The sequence below is a fragment of the Ammospiza nelsoni genome, chromosome 1 (assembly GCF_027579445.1).
Source record: "Ammospiza nelsoni isolate bAmmNel1 chromosome 1, bAmmNel1.pri, whole genome shotgun sequence".
Taxonomy (NCBI): Eukaryota; Metazoa; Chordata; class Aves; order Passeriformes; family Passerellidae; genus Ammospiza; species Ammospiza nelsoni.
In genome coordinates, this window is record NC_080633.1 from 102,561,750 (window position 1) to 102,575,945 (window position 14,196).

The 14,196-nt window shown below is 41.3% G+C and overlaps 1 protein-coding gene across 3 annotated transcripts in view; it reads right to left on the bottom strand.

The window, feature by feature from the left end:
• ANKRD12 (ankyrin repeat domain 12) overlaps positions 1–13,760 on the bottom strand; it is a 59,459-nt gene extending 45,699 nt beyond the window's left edge. For all 3 annotated transcript variants that reach the window (XR_009419565.1, XR_009419576.1, XM_059483536.1), the window contains exon 1: positions 13,477–13,760. The gene's annotated coding sequence lies outside the window, so the exon portion shown is untranslated. The remainder of the gene's footprint in view (positions 1–13,476) is intronic.
• Positions 13,761–14,196: the final 436 nt, after the last annotated feature.

Consider the following 14,196-nt stretch of genomic DNA (forward strand, 5'->3'; position numbering starts at 1 on the left):
GAAGCAGAGTTTTAGCAAAAAGATGTTCATTTAACTAAGTTTAACACTCTTATGTTCTTTTTTCTTCTTATCAGGAAAGTGCAAATGACTTCAGTATTCTATTTCACAACAAAAGCATCCTTCAGCAAACAGCTGAGAGAAGTGATTTCTTTCCAAAAGAGAGGTTAACTAATTATTGATGCTAAATGAAATGTGTGATGGGAGATGTAGCAGCATGGCCAATTATTTTCTTCTTACGGAACTCAATCCTTCTGCACACAGTTACTCAACCACAGCCAACTGCTACACAATGAAATGGCTCCTGGTAAATTAACATGTCATCAGATCAGCGTCTACCTTTTCACCTACAGTGTCCAGTTAGAAAAAAGGGCTTGAGACATAACAAGAAATTATTCAGGATATTTCAGTTAGAGGCTAGGGATGTGCTAAGAGGCACAAGCAATTTGCTACTGTGAGGAAAGAGACCATTCAGGTTACAACACACAATAAGAGGGCAGTGAAGCCCAGTAGGACAGGGCCAGGCTTTTCTGGGTTGCACCACGTCTACAACAAGAACATCTGTCTGTATTTTAACCTGGTATCTCCCACACAGAAATATGTCTAGAGCTTCAGATTAGCCAAATGACAGAATGTGACTGTGACAAGGAGGCAGAGGAGAGAGAGACTTGACAGGACAAGGCTGAGAAGGGATTGTCTCTGGGAGGAAAGCACAGAGGACTCCATGATCAACACACAAATATTTTTTCCCCAGAATACTTTTTTTCTGTGTTACAGAACACAAACCAGAAGCCTTTAGTCTTGTCATTCCTATGCCTTGTAAAAAAGCATGAGAGTTCCACTGTTTAAATTGAGAATGACCAGCTTATCCCTGTGTCCATTTTCCACTACCTCCTTGGACAGATATACTTCAAACATGGCTGATGTCTCATGAAAATGTCAAAAGGATGGTAAAGGATGGGAAACTGCTGAGAGCAAGCACTTAAAAATCTCATCAGAACATTATACAAAACAGTGTTCTGAAAGGTCAACATTTCAGTGACTGCAGCCAGAAAAATATTTGTACCAAGGTCTTAATTGAAGAAAACGGTATCAACACAGCTATTCCATAATCATTACAGCAGTTTATTTGATCTTTACAATGAAGACATTGAAAAGGTCATCAAAGGCTTTATTTGAGCAGAAATAGTTTAAGGTTCTTGTGTTACATGGATCTCCCCAAAAAAGACTTCCTCTCAATCATTCAGCAACTGAGGGCACTGCTATAGTCCAACACATTTTACTGCTAAGTAGGAATAGGGAACATTTGAACTCCCTGGGTGCTAAAGTCAAAGCTGAATAGTTACAAAATCTAGACAGTAAAACATTTTTTTTTAAAAAGCTGATAATACATTAGATATATGCAGCTATAATGGACTAAATATACACTGCAATACATCCCTACTGGCAAGCCTGCCTCCTGCTGTAGGCTAGAACCATATTCTCTACAAGCTCAAAGGAAACCACATTCTGCATAAGAAAAGATTAAACAAAAGGCTATTTGTGTACACTGCCCTATTAGAGATTGTATTTTTACCATCACCACTTCCTGCATGTGGTACACACTATAATACCTTCAAACACAACGAACAGAACATTTCACCAGGCTCTTTCTGCCCTGCGCTCCATGTGTCTCATTGTACTCACAATTCAGTTCTCTGGCAGTAACCAGCAAATAAATTACTAACCACTACTGGCTTTAGGAAGCACAGCAATTTAGTATTGTAGAGAGCACTGTGTGAATGATACATGCAGTGGCTTTTGCAGATGAAAGGTGACAAGAACATTTTTATTTGGAAAATATTCACAAGGTCTTTTCACACAATTGTGACGGTTCAGTGCATGCACATTCCGGTGTTAGGGTCATGATGAAAGAACTGAGCTCCAACACAGTCTCAAACTAATGTGCCTAAGGCAAAGTCTGGTGCTGTATTAAGTGCAAATGCAGTACCCAGCATGGACATGAGTCACAAATTTGGCAGATTTTACAGCATTTGATGATAAAAATATGACAAAACATTCTTGGTTCAGAAGTGAGAAATTCTTTTTTATTACATTTTTTCTTCAAGATTTGCACAATACTTGGGACAACTTTGTGGCTAGACCATGCAATGCTGGGATTAGTTCTACTCTTTTGCTATACCTATTGTGCAATCTTAGAAACAGTGCCTTACCTCTCCCCTGCAGCAGTTTGTCCTACCAGATTTTAGTGGATATATTTAAAAAATTGAAGAAAACAAAGCATCACGTGCCATGACCTAAGTTGTATATATATATATATTTTTTTTTAGAGACTCCTCAGATACTAGCTAATAGACAGAACAGACTCATTGTCCTATCAGAGAGCATTCCTACATTTTAATTTGAAATGTTGAGATACCGAGATTCAAACATAAGAATCGCACAAATCTTTCTGCAATAAGTAAAATAAACTACTTATTTGAACTCCATTTTATAAAGGTGTCCTTTGTAAAATAAAGCGTAACAGTAAAACAGGCATGGGCAGTGACTACTCACAATCTCCAGAACAGCTTGTAATACACTCTGAAGTACCTACTCATAGCATGCCAGACTACACTATACAGGGATAGGATGAAGGCACTAAAAAACAGCCAACACTCAGGCAGCAAGAAAGATTTTCCAATACTTCAGCTGGAACTTACCACTACTTCCTACCAAAATAAGAAATGTATCTCATAGTCTAGGAATTTCTACTAGGAAGAGAAAAAAAATGAGGACATACAACACTTTCCTATGCAGAAAACAAACAAAACCTTTGCAGTGGTTTTGTTGCACTTGCCTATATAGTTTCTTGGGCTCCTACAGATAATCCCTATTTTAAGAGCCTGAGTTTACCTGTGCCTGGTTTCAAGTGTCAAGTTCCACAGATTTCACAACACTCTTCAATTGATTTCTGTGGCAATAGCAGCAGCTAGACATGTCAACTTCTTTATAACAAATATTCTCTAATAGAGTGTGACTGAATCTACAGCTTTCTAATCAACCTTTAATAAGATTTTTGTCCTCTTTTATTTTAACTAAACACATATTTATCAGAGAATACAAGAACTTCATTGTACACAGAATTAAAGAATAGTTGAGGTGAAGAGACATTTAGAGGTCCATTTAAGTCTCTCAGTTAGCTAGTCAGTCAGATATTTTCAACTTGAGTTGAACTTAACACAGACCAGGTTGAGTTTGTTACTTGAGCAAAAAAACACAGTAAAAGAAGTATGGAAAGTACAAAAGTTCCTAACTGTAGGCACCTATAAATCATGCAGCAGCACTTCACAAGCAGCACACTGTGGAAGAAGAAAACACTTTGGCCCAAGATTTAATTTCCAAAATCCTATTCACTGATTGAAAACACCACATCCCAGAATGGCTTAGAGATGTGTTACATGGACTGATTTCAAGTTTAAAGGTACTACAGGCTCATACATATAGTTTATTAGAGAGATCATGCTGCAGTAACAGCTGTATCTGAGTAAGAGATGACTCCTCTTTTACATCACAGCTTGTCTTTAGGAATTCCCTTGCACATCTTCCCAAAGGTTTTCTTGCAACTACATAATATTAAAAATAAACCAAGTACGGACTGAAACATTTACTGGAGTAAACTGGACATTTCCTGGTTCACAAATTCTCAACTAAAATTCCAAAATGTACCTGTCAGAATGAAACCAACATGCTGACAACCTGGTGAAGTTCTGAGGAACCAACAACCACAAACAGCTGCTGCAAGTGGCTAAACTTGCTCCTAGAGAAAGATAATTTATTTCTCCCTCTTAACATGATTCCTGCTATTTCAGCTTGTCTTGATTTCTACCTTCTTAAAGGGATGAAAACTTCTACCATACCTTAAAGAAAAATACAACAAAAAACATCAACCTAAATAAAAAGCAGCATCTATCCCAGGCAACTCTAAAGAAATTACTATTCATAAATCAAAACCAGGAGTGCTCCAGCTCCCTTCACAAATATTAATTTCTTTTCACGATATTGCTGGAAGATGAAAATGCATTATTTCCTTCATTTTACAGATGGCAAATTTGGTTGACAGAAATAATGAAGAGAAGAAAAAATGAAGTGAGTTTGACCATCTACCACACTTGTAACATCAAAAACTTTATTTTTGAGATTCTTTTGCATTAGATAGTAGACAATACTTGGTTAGACCATAGCTACTATTGACTTAATTTTCAACTTCTGCAAGCAACCACTCTTTCTGCAGAAGGAAAAGGTCAAACAGTCTCAAAGCAGATATCCCCAGGAGGAAAACAGCATGTGCTCATAAAAAGCCCATAGCTCACACAAAATCCAAAACAGACTGAAAATAGGTAATTTTCAGGGTCAGTGTTCAACTTCCTTCAACATGGGACCCTCTTTTCCGGTAACCTTCTTGTAAGTTACAGAACTTCTTTCAGCTTTTGCCAGAGGACTCTTCTTAGAGCAGTAACCTAGACTGCACAAATGCATTTAACCCCAGACATTCGTACAGTTTATCATTTAAAGTGGAATATCATCCAAAAACCCATCAACTCATGCTGCAGTTCTGCTGTGTGCAGCAGGGCAAATGAGCAGTGCTGCTCTAATACAGAGCAGACAGCATTTCTGGCACAGCAGAAGGTCAAGGTTAGCCACACTGCAGAACACAGCAAGAAGTCATGCAAATATGGACAAGAAGCACTCGTTTTACTTCTTTTGCAACACACTCCTCCCATTTCCTTCCTCTACTTTCTCTGAAGTTTCCAGTCTCAAACAGATTCTGAGATCCTCCCACTGCAGATGTCACTCCACTCATCAAGATTACAAAAAAAAAGAAAAAAAAAAAAAAAATCAAAGCAGTTTGTTGGTATCACACTTCTAAACTCATATGGAATTAATTACTGTTTATGTCTTTCCAAGACACTGCAAAAACACATAAAAACGAACATTTTGTCAAAATATCCTTGCAGGTGCTATGTCAACCAACTGTATATTGTTTGGCATGTAAGACCTAAAAATTACTAGCAGAGCATGACAGAGGAAAAGAAGAATGATCCCAAATATCTATAAATTACCTTTAAAATACTTCCACACAGATAACTGAACAGGAAAGTATTAAAAAAAAAAAAAAAAAGTGTGGCAGTCTCTACTTTAACATCTCATAGCAGTATTGAAGACCAAGTATCCAAAAAGGTAATTTTCAAAGGATCGGACACTCTCAAATTATTATTTAGATTCATGGACCCTAAACCTGTGTAAATCTTTGTAAAGACCTATCCAAAAGAAGACACCAAGAAACCACCAAGAAAGCTGTGTAAGGTGCTGAGAAAAGGTAGAAAGCAAAAGAAGGAGAGAGGAGATTAATTATTTTCTAACTCTTGTACAGCTCCCTTCTAGGATGCTGAACTCCTTCCTTACTTAAAAAAAGAAAAAAAATCCTTAGGAATTAATCTGTTTACATAACATTATTTAGGGTGAAAAAACAATGTTGACAAACACAGCCTGAACAGACAGGACAGCCCAACCCTGAAAACACATGAACAGGGAAGATGGTGCTTTGCAACAGGGATCCCTTAGAAAGATTGTATTTAAACAGAGAGTTGAGAAATGAAAGCACTGATGAGAAGGTACCTGAAGGAACAAGAAAGTGAGATCAAATATCATGATTTCTGTTTTTAATTTTCGAACAGAAATAGTTTCACAAGTCTGAAATCCTAAATACTAATTGTTTAGTAAAAGGAACACACAGGGTTCAAGGAACTCTCTTTACAATATGTACTTTCTGACATATACAGAAATAGTATAGATGTCTACATTCAGGACAAACCTTCAGAACAGCAGCTCTACCAGCTGGAGACGATGGAATTCTCCATTACTTCAGAGAATTCTCCACTACTTCAGAGAAGTTTTTGAAGGGCTGTGGGCTTGCTTAATAGTGAAGCATGTAGACTGGATACATGTATTACAAATGAACTTGCACAATCATAGTCTTAAGTAATTAGTAACTTTCACAACAGGCTTGGAAAAAGGTGACTTGTTCTAGAAAAGTATAAAACAGTAGAACATTTGGTATCACAGTGGCATCCCAGACTGCACAGGAATGGCAGAATCCTTATCAATAAGCCAGTATTATCTTGCAAAAAAAGACTGACCATTCTATTACCACTATTCATTCAATCATATAATTTCCCCTCAGTAACCAAGAAAAGTGCTGCATGGAAAGCATTTACATTTTATGAAAAAACTGATTTTAAATTGAACAACTTTAAGTACAAAAGCTGGAAGTTTGTGGAACTTGCACCTGATGATATTTTCATTAAAGAATGGTTAGGAATTACTTAAAAGCAGAAACTCCTCCCCCTGATTCTGAGAGACTTGTGTTGAAGCTTCTCTTTATGCATATAGACACACATTGCCTACCACAAAATGGGAAGGATAAGATGTAAGAAATGAATGTTTAGGAATAGGGTTATCTTGGGTTATCTCCTGGCATTATCAACAAACAAACAAACAAACAAACAAACAAACAAACACTGCCTCTCCCAGAATGGTGACAATCTTCCTTTCATAAGTCAGACATCAACCCTCGTTTCAGTGGGGCAGGAGCAGCTCCCACACAGTGACAAGGGGCATCATTCCTCCTGAACCACTTACACAATTTCTACAGCATTCCTTCATGTGTGCCAGTAAGGAACTGAACTGCTGCCAGAATTCAAGATGAATCTGAAGGACACTTGTCAGTATTGCATTATTCTCAAGTGCATTTCTCTAGTCTCAGATTAACCCTTTGTCTTTTCATGGAGGATACTATCATTATTGTTCATACACAGGCTGGCTGCTCTGCAAGGAATCATTAGGGAAAAAAAAAAAGAACGGTTTGAATAAAGAATTGTTTTTTTTTCTTTAAAGAATTCCAAATGATGAAAAAAAGGACTAAGTTCCTTTGCAGATGTTCTCAATATTCATATAATTTCTGAATAAATTGTCTTATTGCTAATTATACTTCAGTTACTTTTCATATTTCTCCTTCAGCAAGAGAAAATAAGATTGTTTCACTTTCAGTTTCTCACTCCGAGTCAAGCACCGGAAGAGATATTTTCCATTAAGTTATGGCACAAGTAATGTACAGAAAACATAGATGCATTTGTATTTCTTTAAAAAGAAATATCCGAAGCTGCATTTTTGCCAGGCAAAATGAAGTCCAAAGAAGTCTCTTACAACCAGCTAATCAGTAATTTAAGTATTTTTTTAAATGACTTAATTAAGAATCTGTACAGCAGAACTTGGTAGAACGTACCACAGCTTTACAAGACTACCACACACAGGCAGTACAAGAATGCATCCTCTGACTATTAAAAATCAAATTAGTCAGGAAAAACACAATAACTACAACAGCTGAAATTTTATCAAGTCTTCAACAATAAGTTCAGCAAGGAATCTCAGCAGACTAAGTAAAATTAGAACATAATATTTTCCTTGCACTATTGAGCCAAATTGCAGGTTCAACTGGTCATGACCATAAGCACACTGCCCTAGCTGAGCCTGCAGGGAGCCTGGGAGGGACGAGATGATGGGGCCAGAGGGGCCTTCTGACCTCAGCTGGTCCATGATTCTGTCCCATGAATCAGAAATGCAGATGCTCTTTACCTCAGCAACAGGATGGCTACGGGCTGTTCTCTCCTCCTGCTGACACATTCAGCATAGGACAAGGTTTGTGTCTTCTGCATTCTCCAGAGACTTATGCTATGTGGTCAGGACAGCATTTATTCTAACAAATCCTCACACAGCTGGCCAGAAGAACTGGGGCATCTTGTGAGTATGGGTGCCATGCTCCCACCGTGTCAGGACAACTGTGCAGAATGCAAACTCCATATTCCTACTGAGGGAAAGACCTAGGTGGCAAAATAAACATTTACATGGAAAAGCAACCTCACCTCTTAGAATCAGACACAGGTAAGTTTCCAGAGTGCCTGAAGGGATTGCCCTTTATTCTCAATAGTCTCTCAAAATAAAGGAGATTCTACAAAGAGGAATTCTATTCCAGGGAAATAAAAGAATATGCTGGCCCAAGAACTCTGGCTCTTAGGAACCCAAAACGCTCCTTGCAAAATCCATTAGTCCTCCCTTTTAACCTACAAGTCTATAAACTTGAATGTTCACAGGTGCTTCCTCTTGAGTCTTTTTTAGGATGAGCTATGGGTTCAAAGGAAACACCTGCACAGTTTAGCTTCATATGATACACTCTTTAAACTACATGGAGAAGTGGAGTTGTAAACGTCAGGCTTGATCTACAGGTTATTACTTAAAGATGTAGCTACATAAATATTTTTCAATTAAGAAAGATTATTGCATATGCAGAATCTACCAGAATAAAACTTAAAACCCTCTTTATCAGTGCTTTGACAAACATAAAATAAGCAAACCTACTGCCAAACAATTTACAATCCTTCCACAGGAATCTACTTTCCCTCTGGAAACCTACAGATCTCCAAGACAAGAGATTTCATGACTATGCCATACGTTATTACTACAACCTCAATAATTTCTATTTAAATCTTCATAAACTAATGATAATTTTGTCAATCTAAAACCAAGAAAACCCACAACTTCTCTGCAGCACTGCCAGAAAGAACATGACTTCAAACACACACAAAGGCCCTTCAGAGGCTGAGAACAGATCAAGTGCCAACGCCTACTCACAGTCCCTCAGCTATAGCAGGATTCAGGACAGGTGAAGCAGGTAGCTGGAGGGCTACCATTCATAAGAAGAATCTAAAGCAGTAGATGCAGGACAGAAAGGAATCTTGGCTTACTCATGGGTTCCCAAATGGACAACAGAGGTTTTTGTCCTGGCTAAATTGTGAAGACATGCAACATATTCAACAGGCTTTAATGCCACCTCTTGGCCATCACCAAATCTCGCAAAAATAACAACAAAATCATCTGTCAGCTCCTTTACAGAAATAATCTTTCTTCTGGGGATAAGAGATAGCAAGGGAACAGATGGAGTGGAAAGAGAGAACAAGCAGAATACTGTTTGCAGACAAGTATAACTATTTAGGGCTGTAAAACTACAGTGAGTACTGCAGTTGACTTTCACTGAAGTTTTACTGTGTCATCTGCAGAACTGGACTGGAAAGCAAAGAACCAGTTCTTTTCAAGACAAAAACTAGAATTGTTTTTAATTTGCTGAAAAAAGGTAAAATGGGTGTCAAGACACCTGTTTCTTCTTGAAGTCAAAAAATGAATAGATTAGCATTACCCACACATGAAAGAGAACACCACCAATGAAAGACCCATTTTCCCTTCATTATTAATCTAGGAGTAAGAACCCAGATTAGTAGGTTGCTGAAGAGTACAGAGCACCACAGAACATTGGTTTCTCTCAATTACTTGTTTGTTGCATACAATATTGAAGGAAACAAACAAGAGGAAGACATTTCCACGAACCAGCTAAGAAAATCATTTGGCCAACAGAGCTTGAAAGGTTTGATAGCCAGACACCTCTTAAGCAGGAGTAATGCAAAAGGCCTGGAAAGAGAAGGGAAACCATAGGAAATGTCTTTACACATAAGCTCATTTCTGCTGTCATCAAACAATGGAACTTTTTAAGATCTACTACAGAACACTCAGAAATGTGTTAGGGTCATTTGGGGTTCATTGCACTGAATACATTCTGAAGCCCAGAGAGGAGGATAAAAACTGCTTTCTACCTGATGCTTTCCAGCCTCATAAATGTAAGATATAAGCCAAGGAAAGAGTTGTTCCAATACTCTCTATCTCCAGCAAGCTACTCAAGGGTAGAAAACAGATGACCAGAGAAGAAAATAAATAAAGTTTTCCTCCACAGAGTGCATTTTTAGTTTTTGCCTCTAATATAGCCCCTAATTCTGTCTCTAATGTTGCTAATGGCTTTTCTTAACATAAACCAGTGTGAAATCAACCCACTTGTGACATTACCTAGAGCACTCTGTGTAGAAGCCATGGAACTGAGGAGCATTTATTCATATGCTGCTTGTGAAAGACAAAAGCAGTTGCAGCAGACATAAGGATCCTTCATAAGATCCAGGGAAATAATCTAAAATAAACTAAGGCAAAGTCATACTCTCAAGGGCTTCATGTCTCTACATGAATATTTAGTCTTTAAGCAAGGTGGCAATAAAGGTTCTCAACTGCCTCCATAAGCTTACAGAAGAACTTTTAAGGCTCTTGTATGTTCTGGAATAATAATGAACTGACAAAAAAAACCCTAAAGATGTTAGCAGAGCTCTGACTTTTGTTATTCTGTTAATAAAATCATTCAGTGTAATAACACAAAATGCAAGACTGAGTTTGTGCTAATGTTTATTTCATACCATCTGTCACTAGAGTCTAATGATGTAGTTAAAAAATAGTTTGATTTGGAGACTAAATGACCAATCAACATTTATAATATTCCATCTGCAAGAGAACACAGAAAAGAAGAAACACCAAACAGTCATGCCCAGTCCATCACTTTGTAGGGGAAGATCAAAAAAATGTCAAAAGTAGGTTGTTCTGAGTGTGTATATTAACAGTGTGGTAGCAGGTTAATCATTATGTATTTTGTGATCAATAGTTTTTTCCAGTTTTAAAGAGGACCAACTGCACCAGACTCTCAGGCAATTTCATCAGCCTAAGATGGTCTAAACATGGTAAATCAGTCCAACAAATACAATTTGTTTCCTTGCCTGTATGCCCAATACTGAGGAAGAAGTTCTGAGTACTGAGGAAGAAGTTCTAGCTCAGTCATTTCTAGGTGCCTAGATTTCCACTAAAAACTATCTCCAGCACCTTGCACCTAGTTAAGTGAAAGCTGAAACAGCTTTTGGAGTTTCTAGCCATTTAAACAGACATCTAAGGGTGCAAAGAAACTATTTTTTGAGAATGACTGATGACCATTGATTTGTAAACATAGATATTCAACTTTCAGTGTATGTTTTTAATCCCATGGTTAAGGGATAACACAGGAGTACCTTCTGCAACAGAAGCTTCACACAAGCACTCATTTAGCCTGCTTATTAAAAGACCCTTTCCTCTAAGAAGTCACCAATTGTGCAAGCCTGTTGGAAGAAACTGCACACAGACTTCAGTTTGTGGCATGGGGCTTACTTTCTTACACAACATCTGTCCTAAGCTTTAATGTCTGTAGTATTCTGAGTTCACAAACAATTCTGAATAATCCTCTGGGTGGGAGAAGAACACACAAAGAGATGGCAATAGAAAGGCAGAAATATTTATAATTGAAAGACTGAGCTGTCATCTTTGTGAAAGAACCAAAGGCTCTCTGATCAACTGCCCACACTCAGTGATTACTACAGAAAAGCTTGGAAATAGGAAAAGGGATTCACACACCACACACTGAAAAACTAACTTTGCCCACAAGAAAGCCATCATGGTCCTCTGAGTGCCAAGAAAAACACTGGTGCTCCTTGACATTTTGGCTTGCAAAACACATACAGAAAAGTAGAACTATTAAGGGGAAGGTGGAATGTAAAAAGACACAGACAGTCAATGGGTTCACCATTACCTTCCCAGAGAAATATTCTGCTGTACCTCAAACCATACAATTTATTTGAACAGAGCAGTTCTCAAGATTGCAGAGAAACCTACTAAATCCACAGAGGGTGAGATTAAGGTCCCCAGCTGATCAAATCACAAGGTCAGCAGGGAGTCTGAATTTCCACCTCAAAGAATGAAGAAAAGCAAGAGATACACAACACCTGCACAAACCTCAAATAAAAAGAACAGTTGAAACACCCTGACATGTCAGATAATGCTGAAGATCTGTTGCTCTGGGGACTTTTACCCAGTGAACTATAGCAAAGGATTACTGCAGAAGAAGGAAAAGAAAGCACAGGCTCCTTGCACTACACAGCAGCTCACCATGTCCCTACCTACAGTAACCAAGACTTGAGGACAACCAAGCTACCATCAACTTGCATACTGAGAAACACCCACACCCTTGCTGTTTCAAAATTAGAGAGAAGGAAGTGCCCCCAACCTCCAAATCAAGGCTTGTCAATAATTTGTCAAAATGAATTATTTTAATAATAGCTAATCATTTCTTATAGACATGATGATCTCACCCTTTCCTAGCATTCCAAAATTAGACAATTTTTTCCTGGAATATAAGTACATTTGGACTGCTCCACATCTGTCCAATAGCTTTTTGTTCCTGTAAGCATCACCACTCACTCACTTACTTTTCTCCATTAAAGATTTGTTTTATCCCATCAGTTACCTTGTAATTCAAGGGCATAGTATTCCCTTTCTTCCATATCACATGGGCTGCAGAAGAAAGGCATGGAACACAGTGACAGTGTCCAGGCAATTTCCAAAGGAGCTCTACCCAATAATACCAATATTAAGTAATTGATATTTAATACCAATATTAAATAACTGATATTGGAACGTGTTGCTCAGGGAGGTGGTGGAATCAACACCTCTGGAGGTGTTTAAAGAAAGACAGGACACAGCACTCAGTGCCACGGTCTACTTGACATGATAGTGTTTGGTCACAGGTTGGACTCAGCGATCTCAGAGGTCTTTTACAACCTAATTGATTCTGCAAAATATTTTATTTGGGAGTTTAACGTAAAAAAGAAGAATCCTTTAATTTCTTATTGCATACACATTCTTTAGGGGGAAAAAAAGACCAAATTTAAAAAAAACTAAAAATCCTCCACCAAAACAAAAAAGCCCAACCAAACAAGACTGAATATTATCAATGGTACCTCGAGAATCTGACAGAAATCAGAATGAAGAACTGCGCAACTGAGCCTGGCATTCTCTCATTCCTTGCCCTTCCTTTGTTGCCTGCTGTCACCTGTGCAGCGCGAGTTGCCGCGCTCCATGCACACCGGCGGCCGCCTGGCGCTGTCAGGGAACGAACGCGTTATCCCGCCGAGCTGCCGGCCAACCCCGGCACCGACGGAGCAACTCCCGAGGCTGCAGGGAGCAGCCGAAATTCCCGACACGGAGGCGGGGCGTGTGTGCTATGTGCGTGCGTGTCTGTGTGCCGTGTGTGTGTACACTGCCATGCCGCGCTCGGCACCCGCGCCCCGCTCGCCCGTGCCGCCTCACAACCGTCCCCGCACATTCCCGGCCCTGCCTCCCGCGGGACCCTCCCGTGGGCAGCGGGCCCCTCACGCCGGGCGGCGGGGCAGGGGCCGGGCTCGGCGGGCCAGGCGGTGACAGCGGCGGCCATGGTCCCCGCCGCGGCGCTGACGGGCTGACAGCGCGGCCGGACGGAGCAGGGCGGGAGGCGCGGTGCCCGCTGCCCGGGGGGACACGGCGGCAGCGCTGACACCGCCGAGGCGGGCACCGGGTGGGCGCTCCCCGGGCTCGGGGACAAGGGGGCGGCACCTCGCGGGCACCGGGTGGGGCCGGGGGTCCCCGCCGCGCGCCGGGAAGGTGCGCTCCGGTCCTTACCTTCTCCCGGGAGCACGGCAGCGGGACGCGTCCTCCTCCTGCTGCTGCTGCTGTCTCTGTGGACGGCGCGGCCGCGGGGAATCGGGCAGGGCAGCGAGTGCCGCCCGCAGTGCTCAGGGGCTGAAGTTCAGCCGCGGCTCCGGGGATTGCAAACACCCCGCCCGCCGTTCTTTCCTTCTTTCTTTCTCCCTTCCTTTCTTTCCTTCCTTCACCTTCCTAGCTCCCTTCCTTCCTTCTATCCCTGTCTCTCCCTTCTTCCCTCTCTCCCTCCCTCCTTTCCTCACACCCCGCGCCGCCGCTCGGCTCCCCCCGCCCCCCTCCCAGCGGCGCTCCCATTGGCCGCGCGCCGCCCACGTGGGCCTCGCGCAGGGCACGGGACGCGGGCGAGCGGTGCCGCTGCCAACGACAGAGCGCTCGGGGCGGGGTGGGCAGCGCGGAGCTTCTCGCCATTCCCGGTGCCGTCCCCATCCCGAAGGAGACGGGCGCGGACGCCCGCAGGGCGACGGGAGATAACGGGCTCGGGGATGCCACACACGGACGAGGCTGGGATGAGGACTAGGGCGCGAGCATTGCGCATGCGCGACGGGGGGGTTGCTGGGGGCGGCCGCGCATCCTCTTGGGCTGCGGCCGCTGGAACCTTCTGGAAATGGCGGCTGCGGCCCCGGCTGGTCACGGGGCGAGGTGGCGGACGAAAGCTTTTCCGGTCCGTGCCGCGGGACG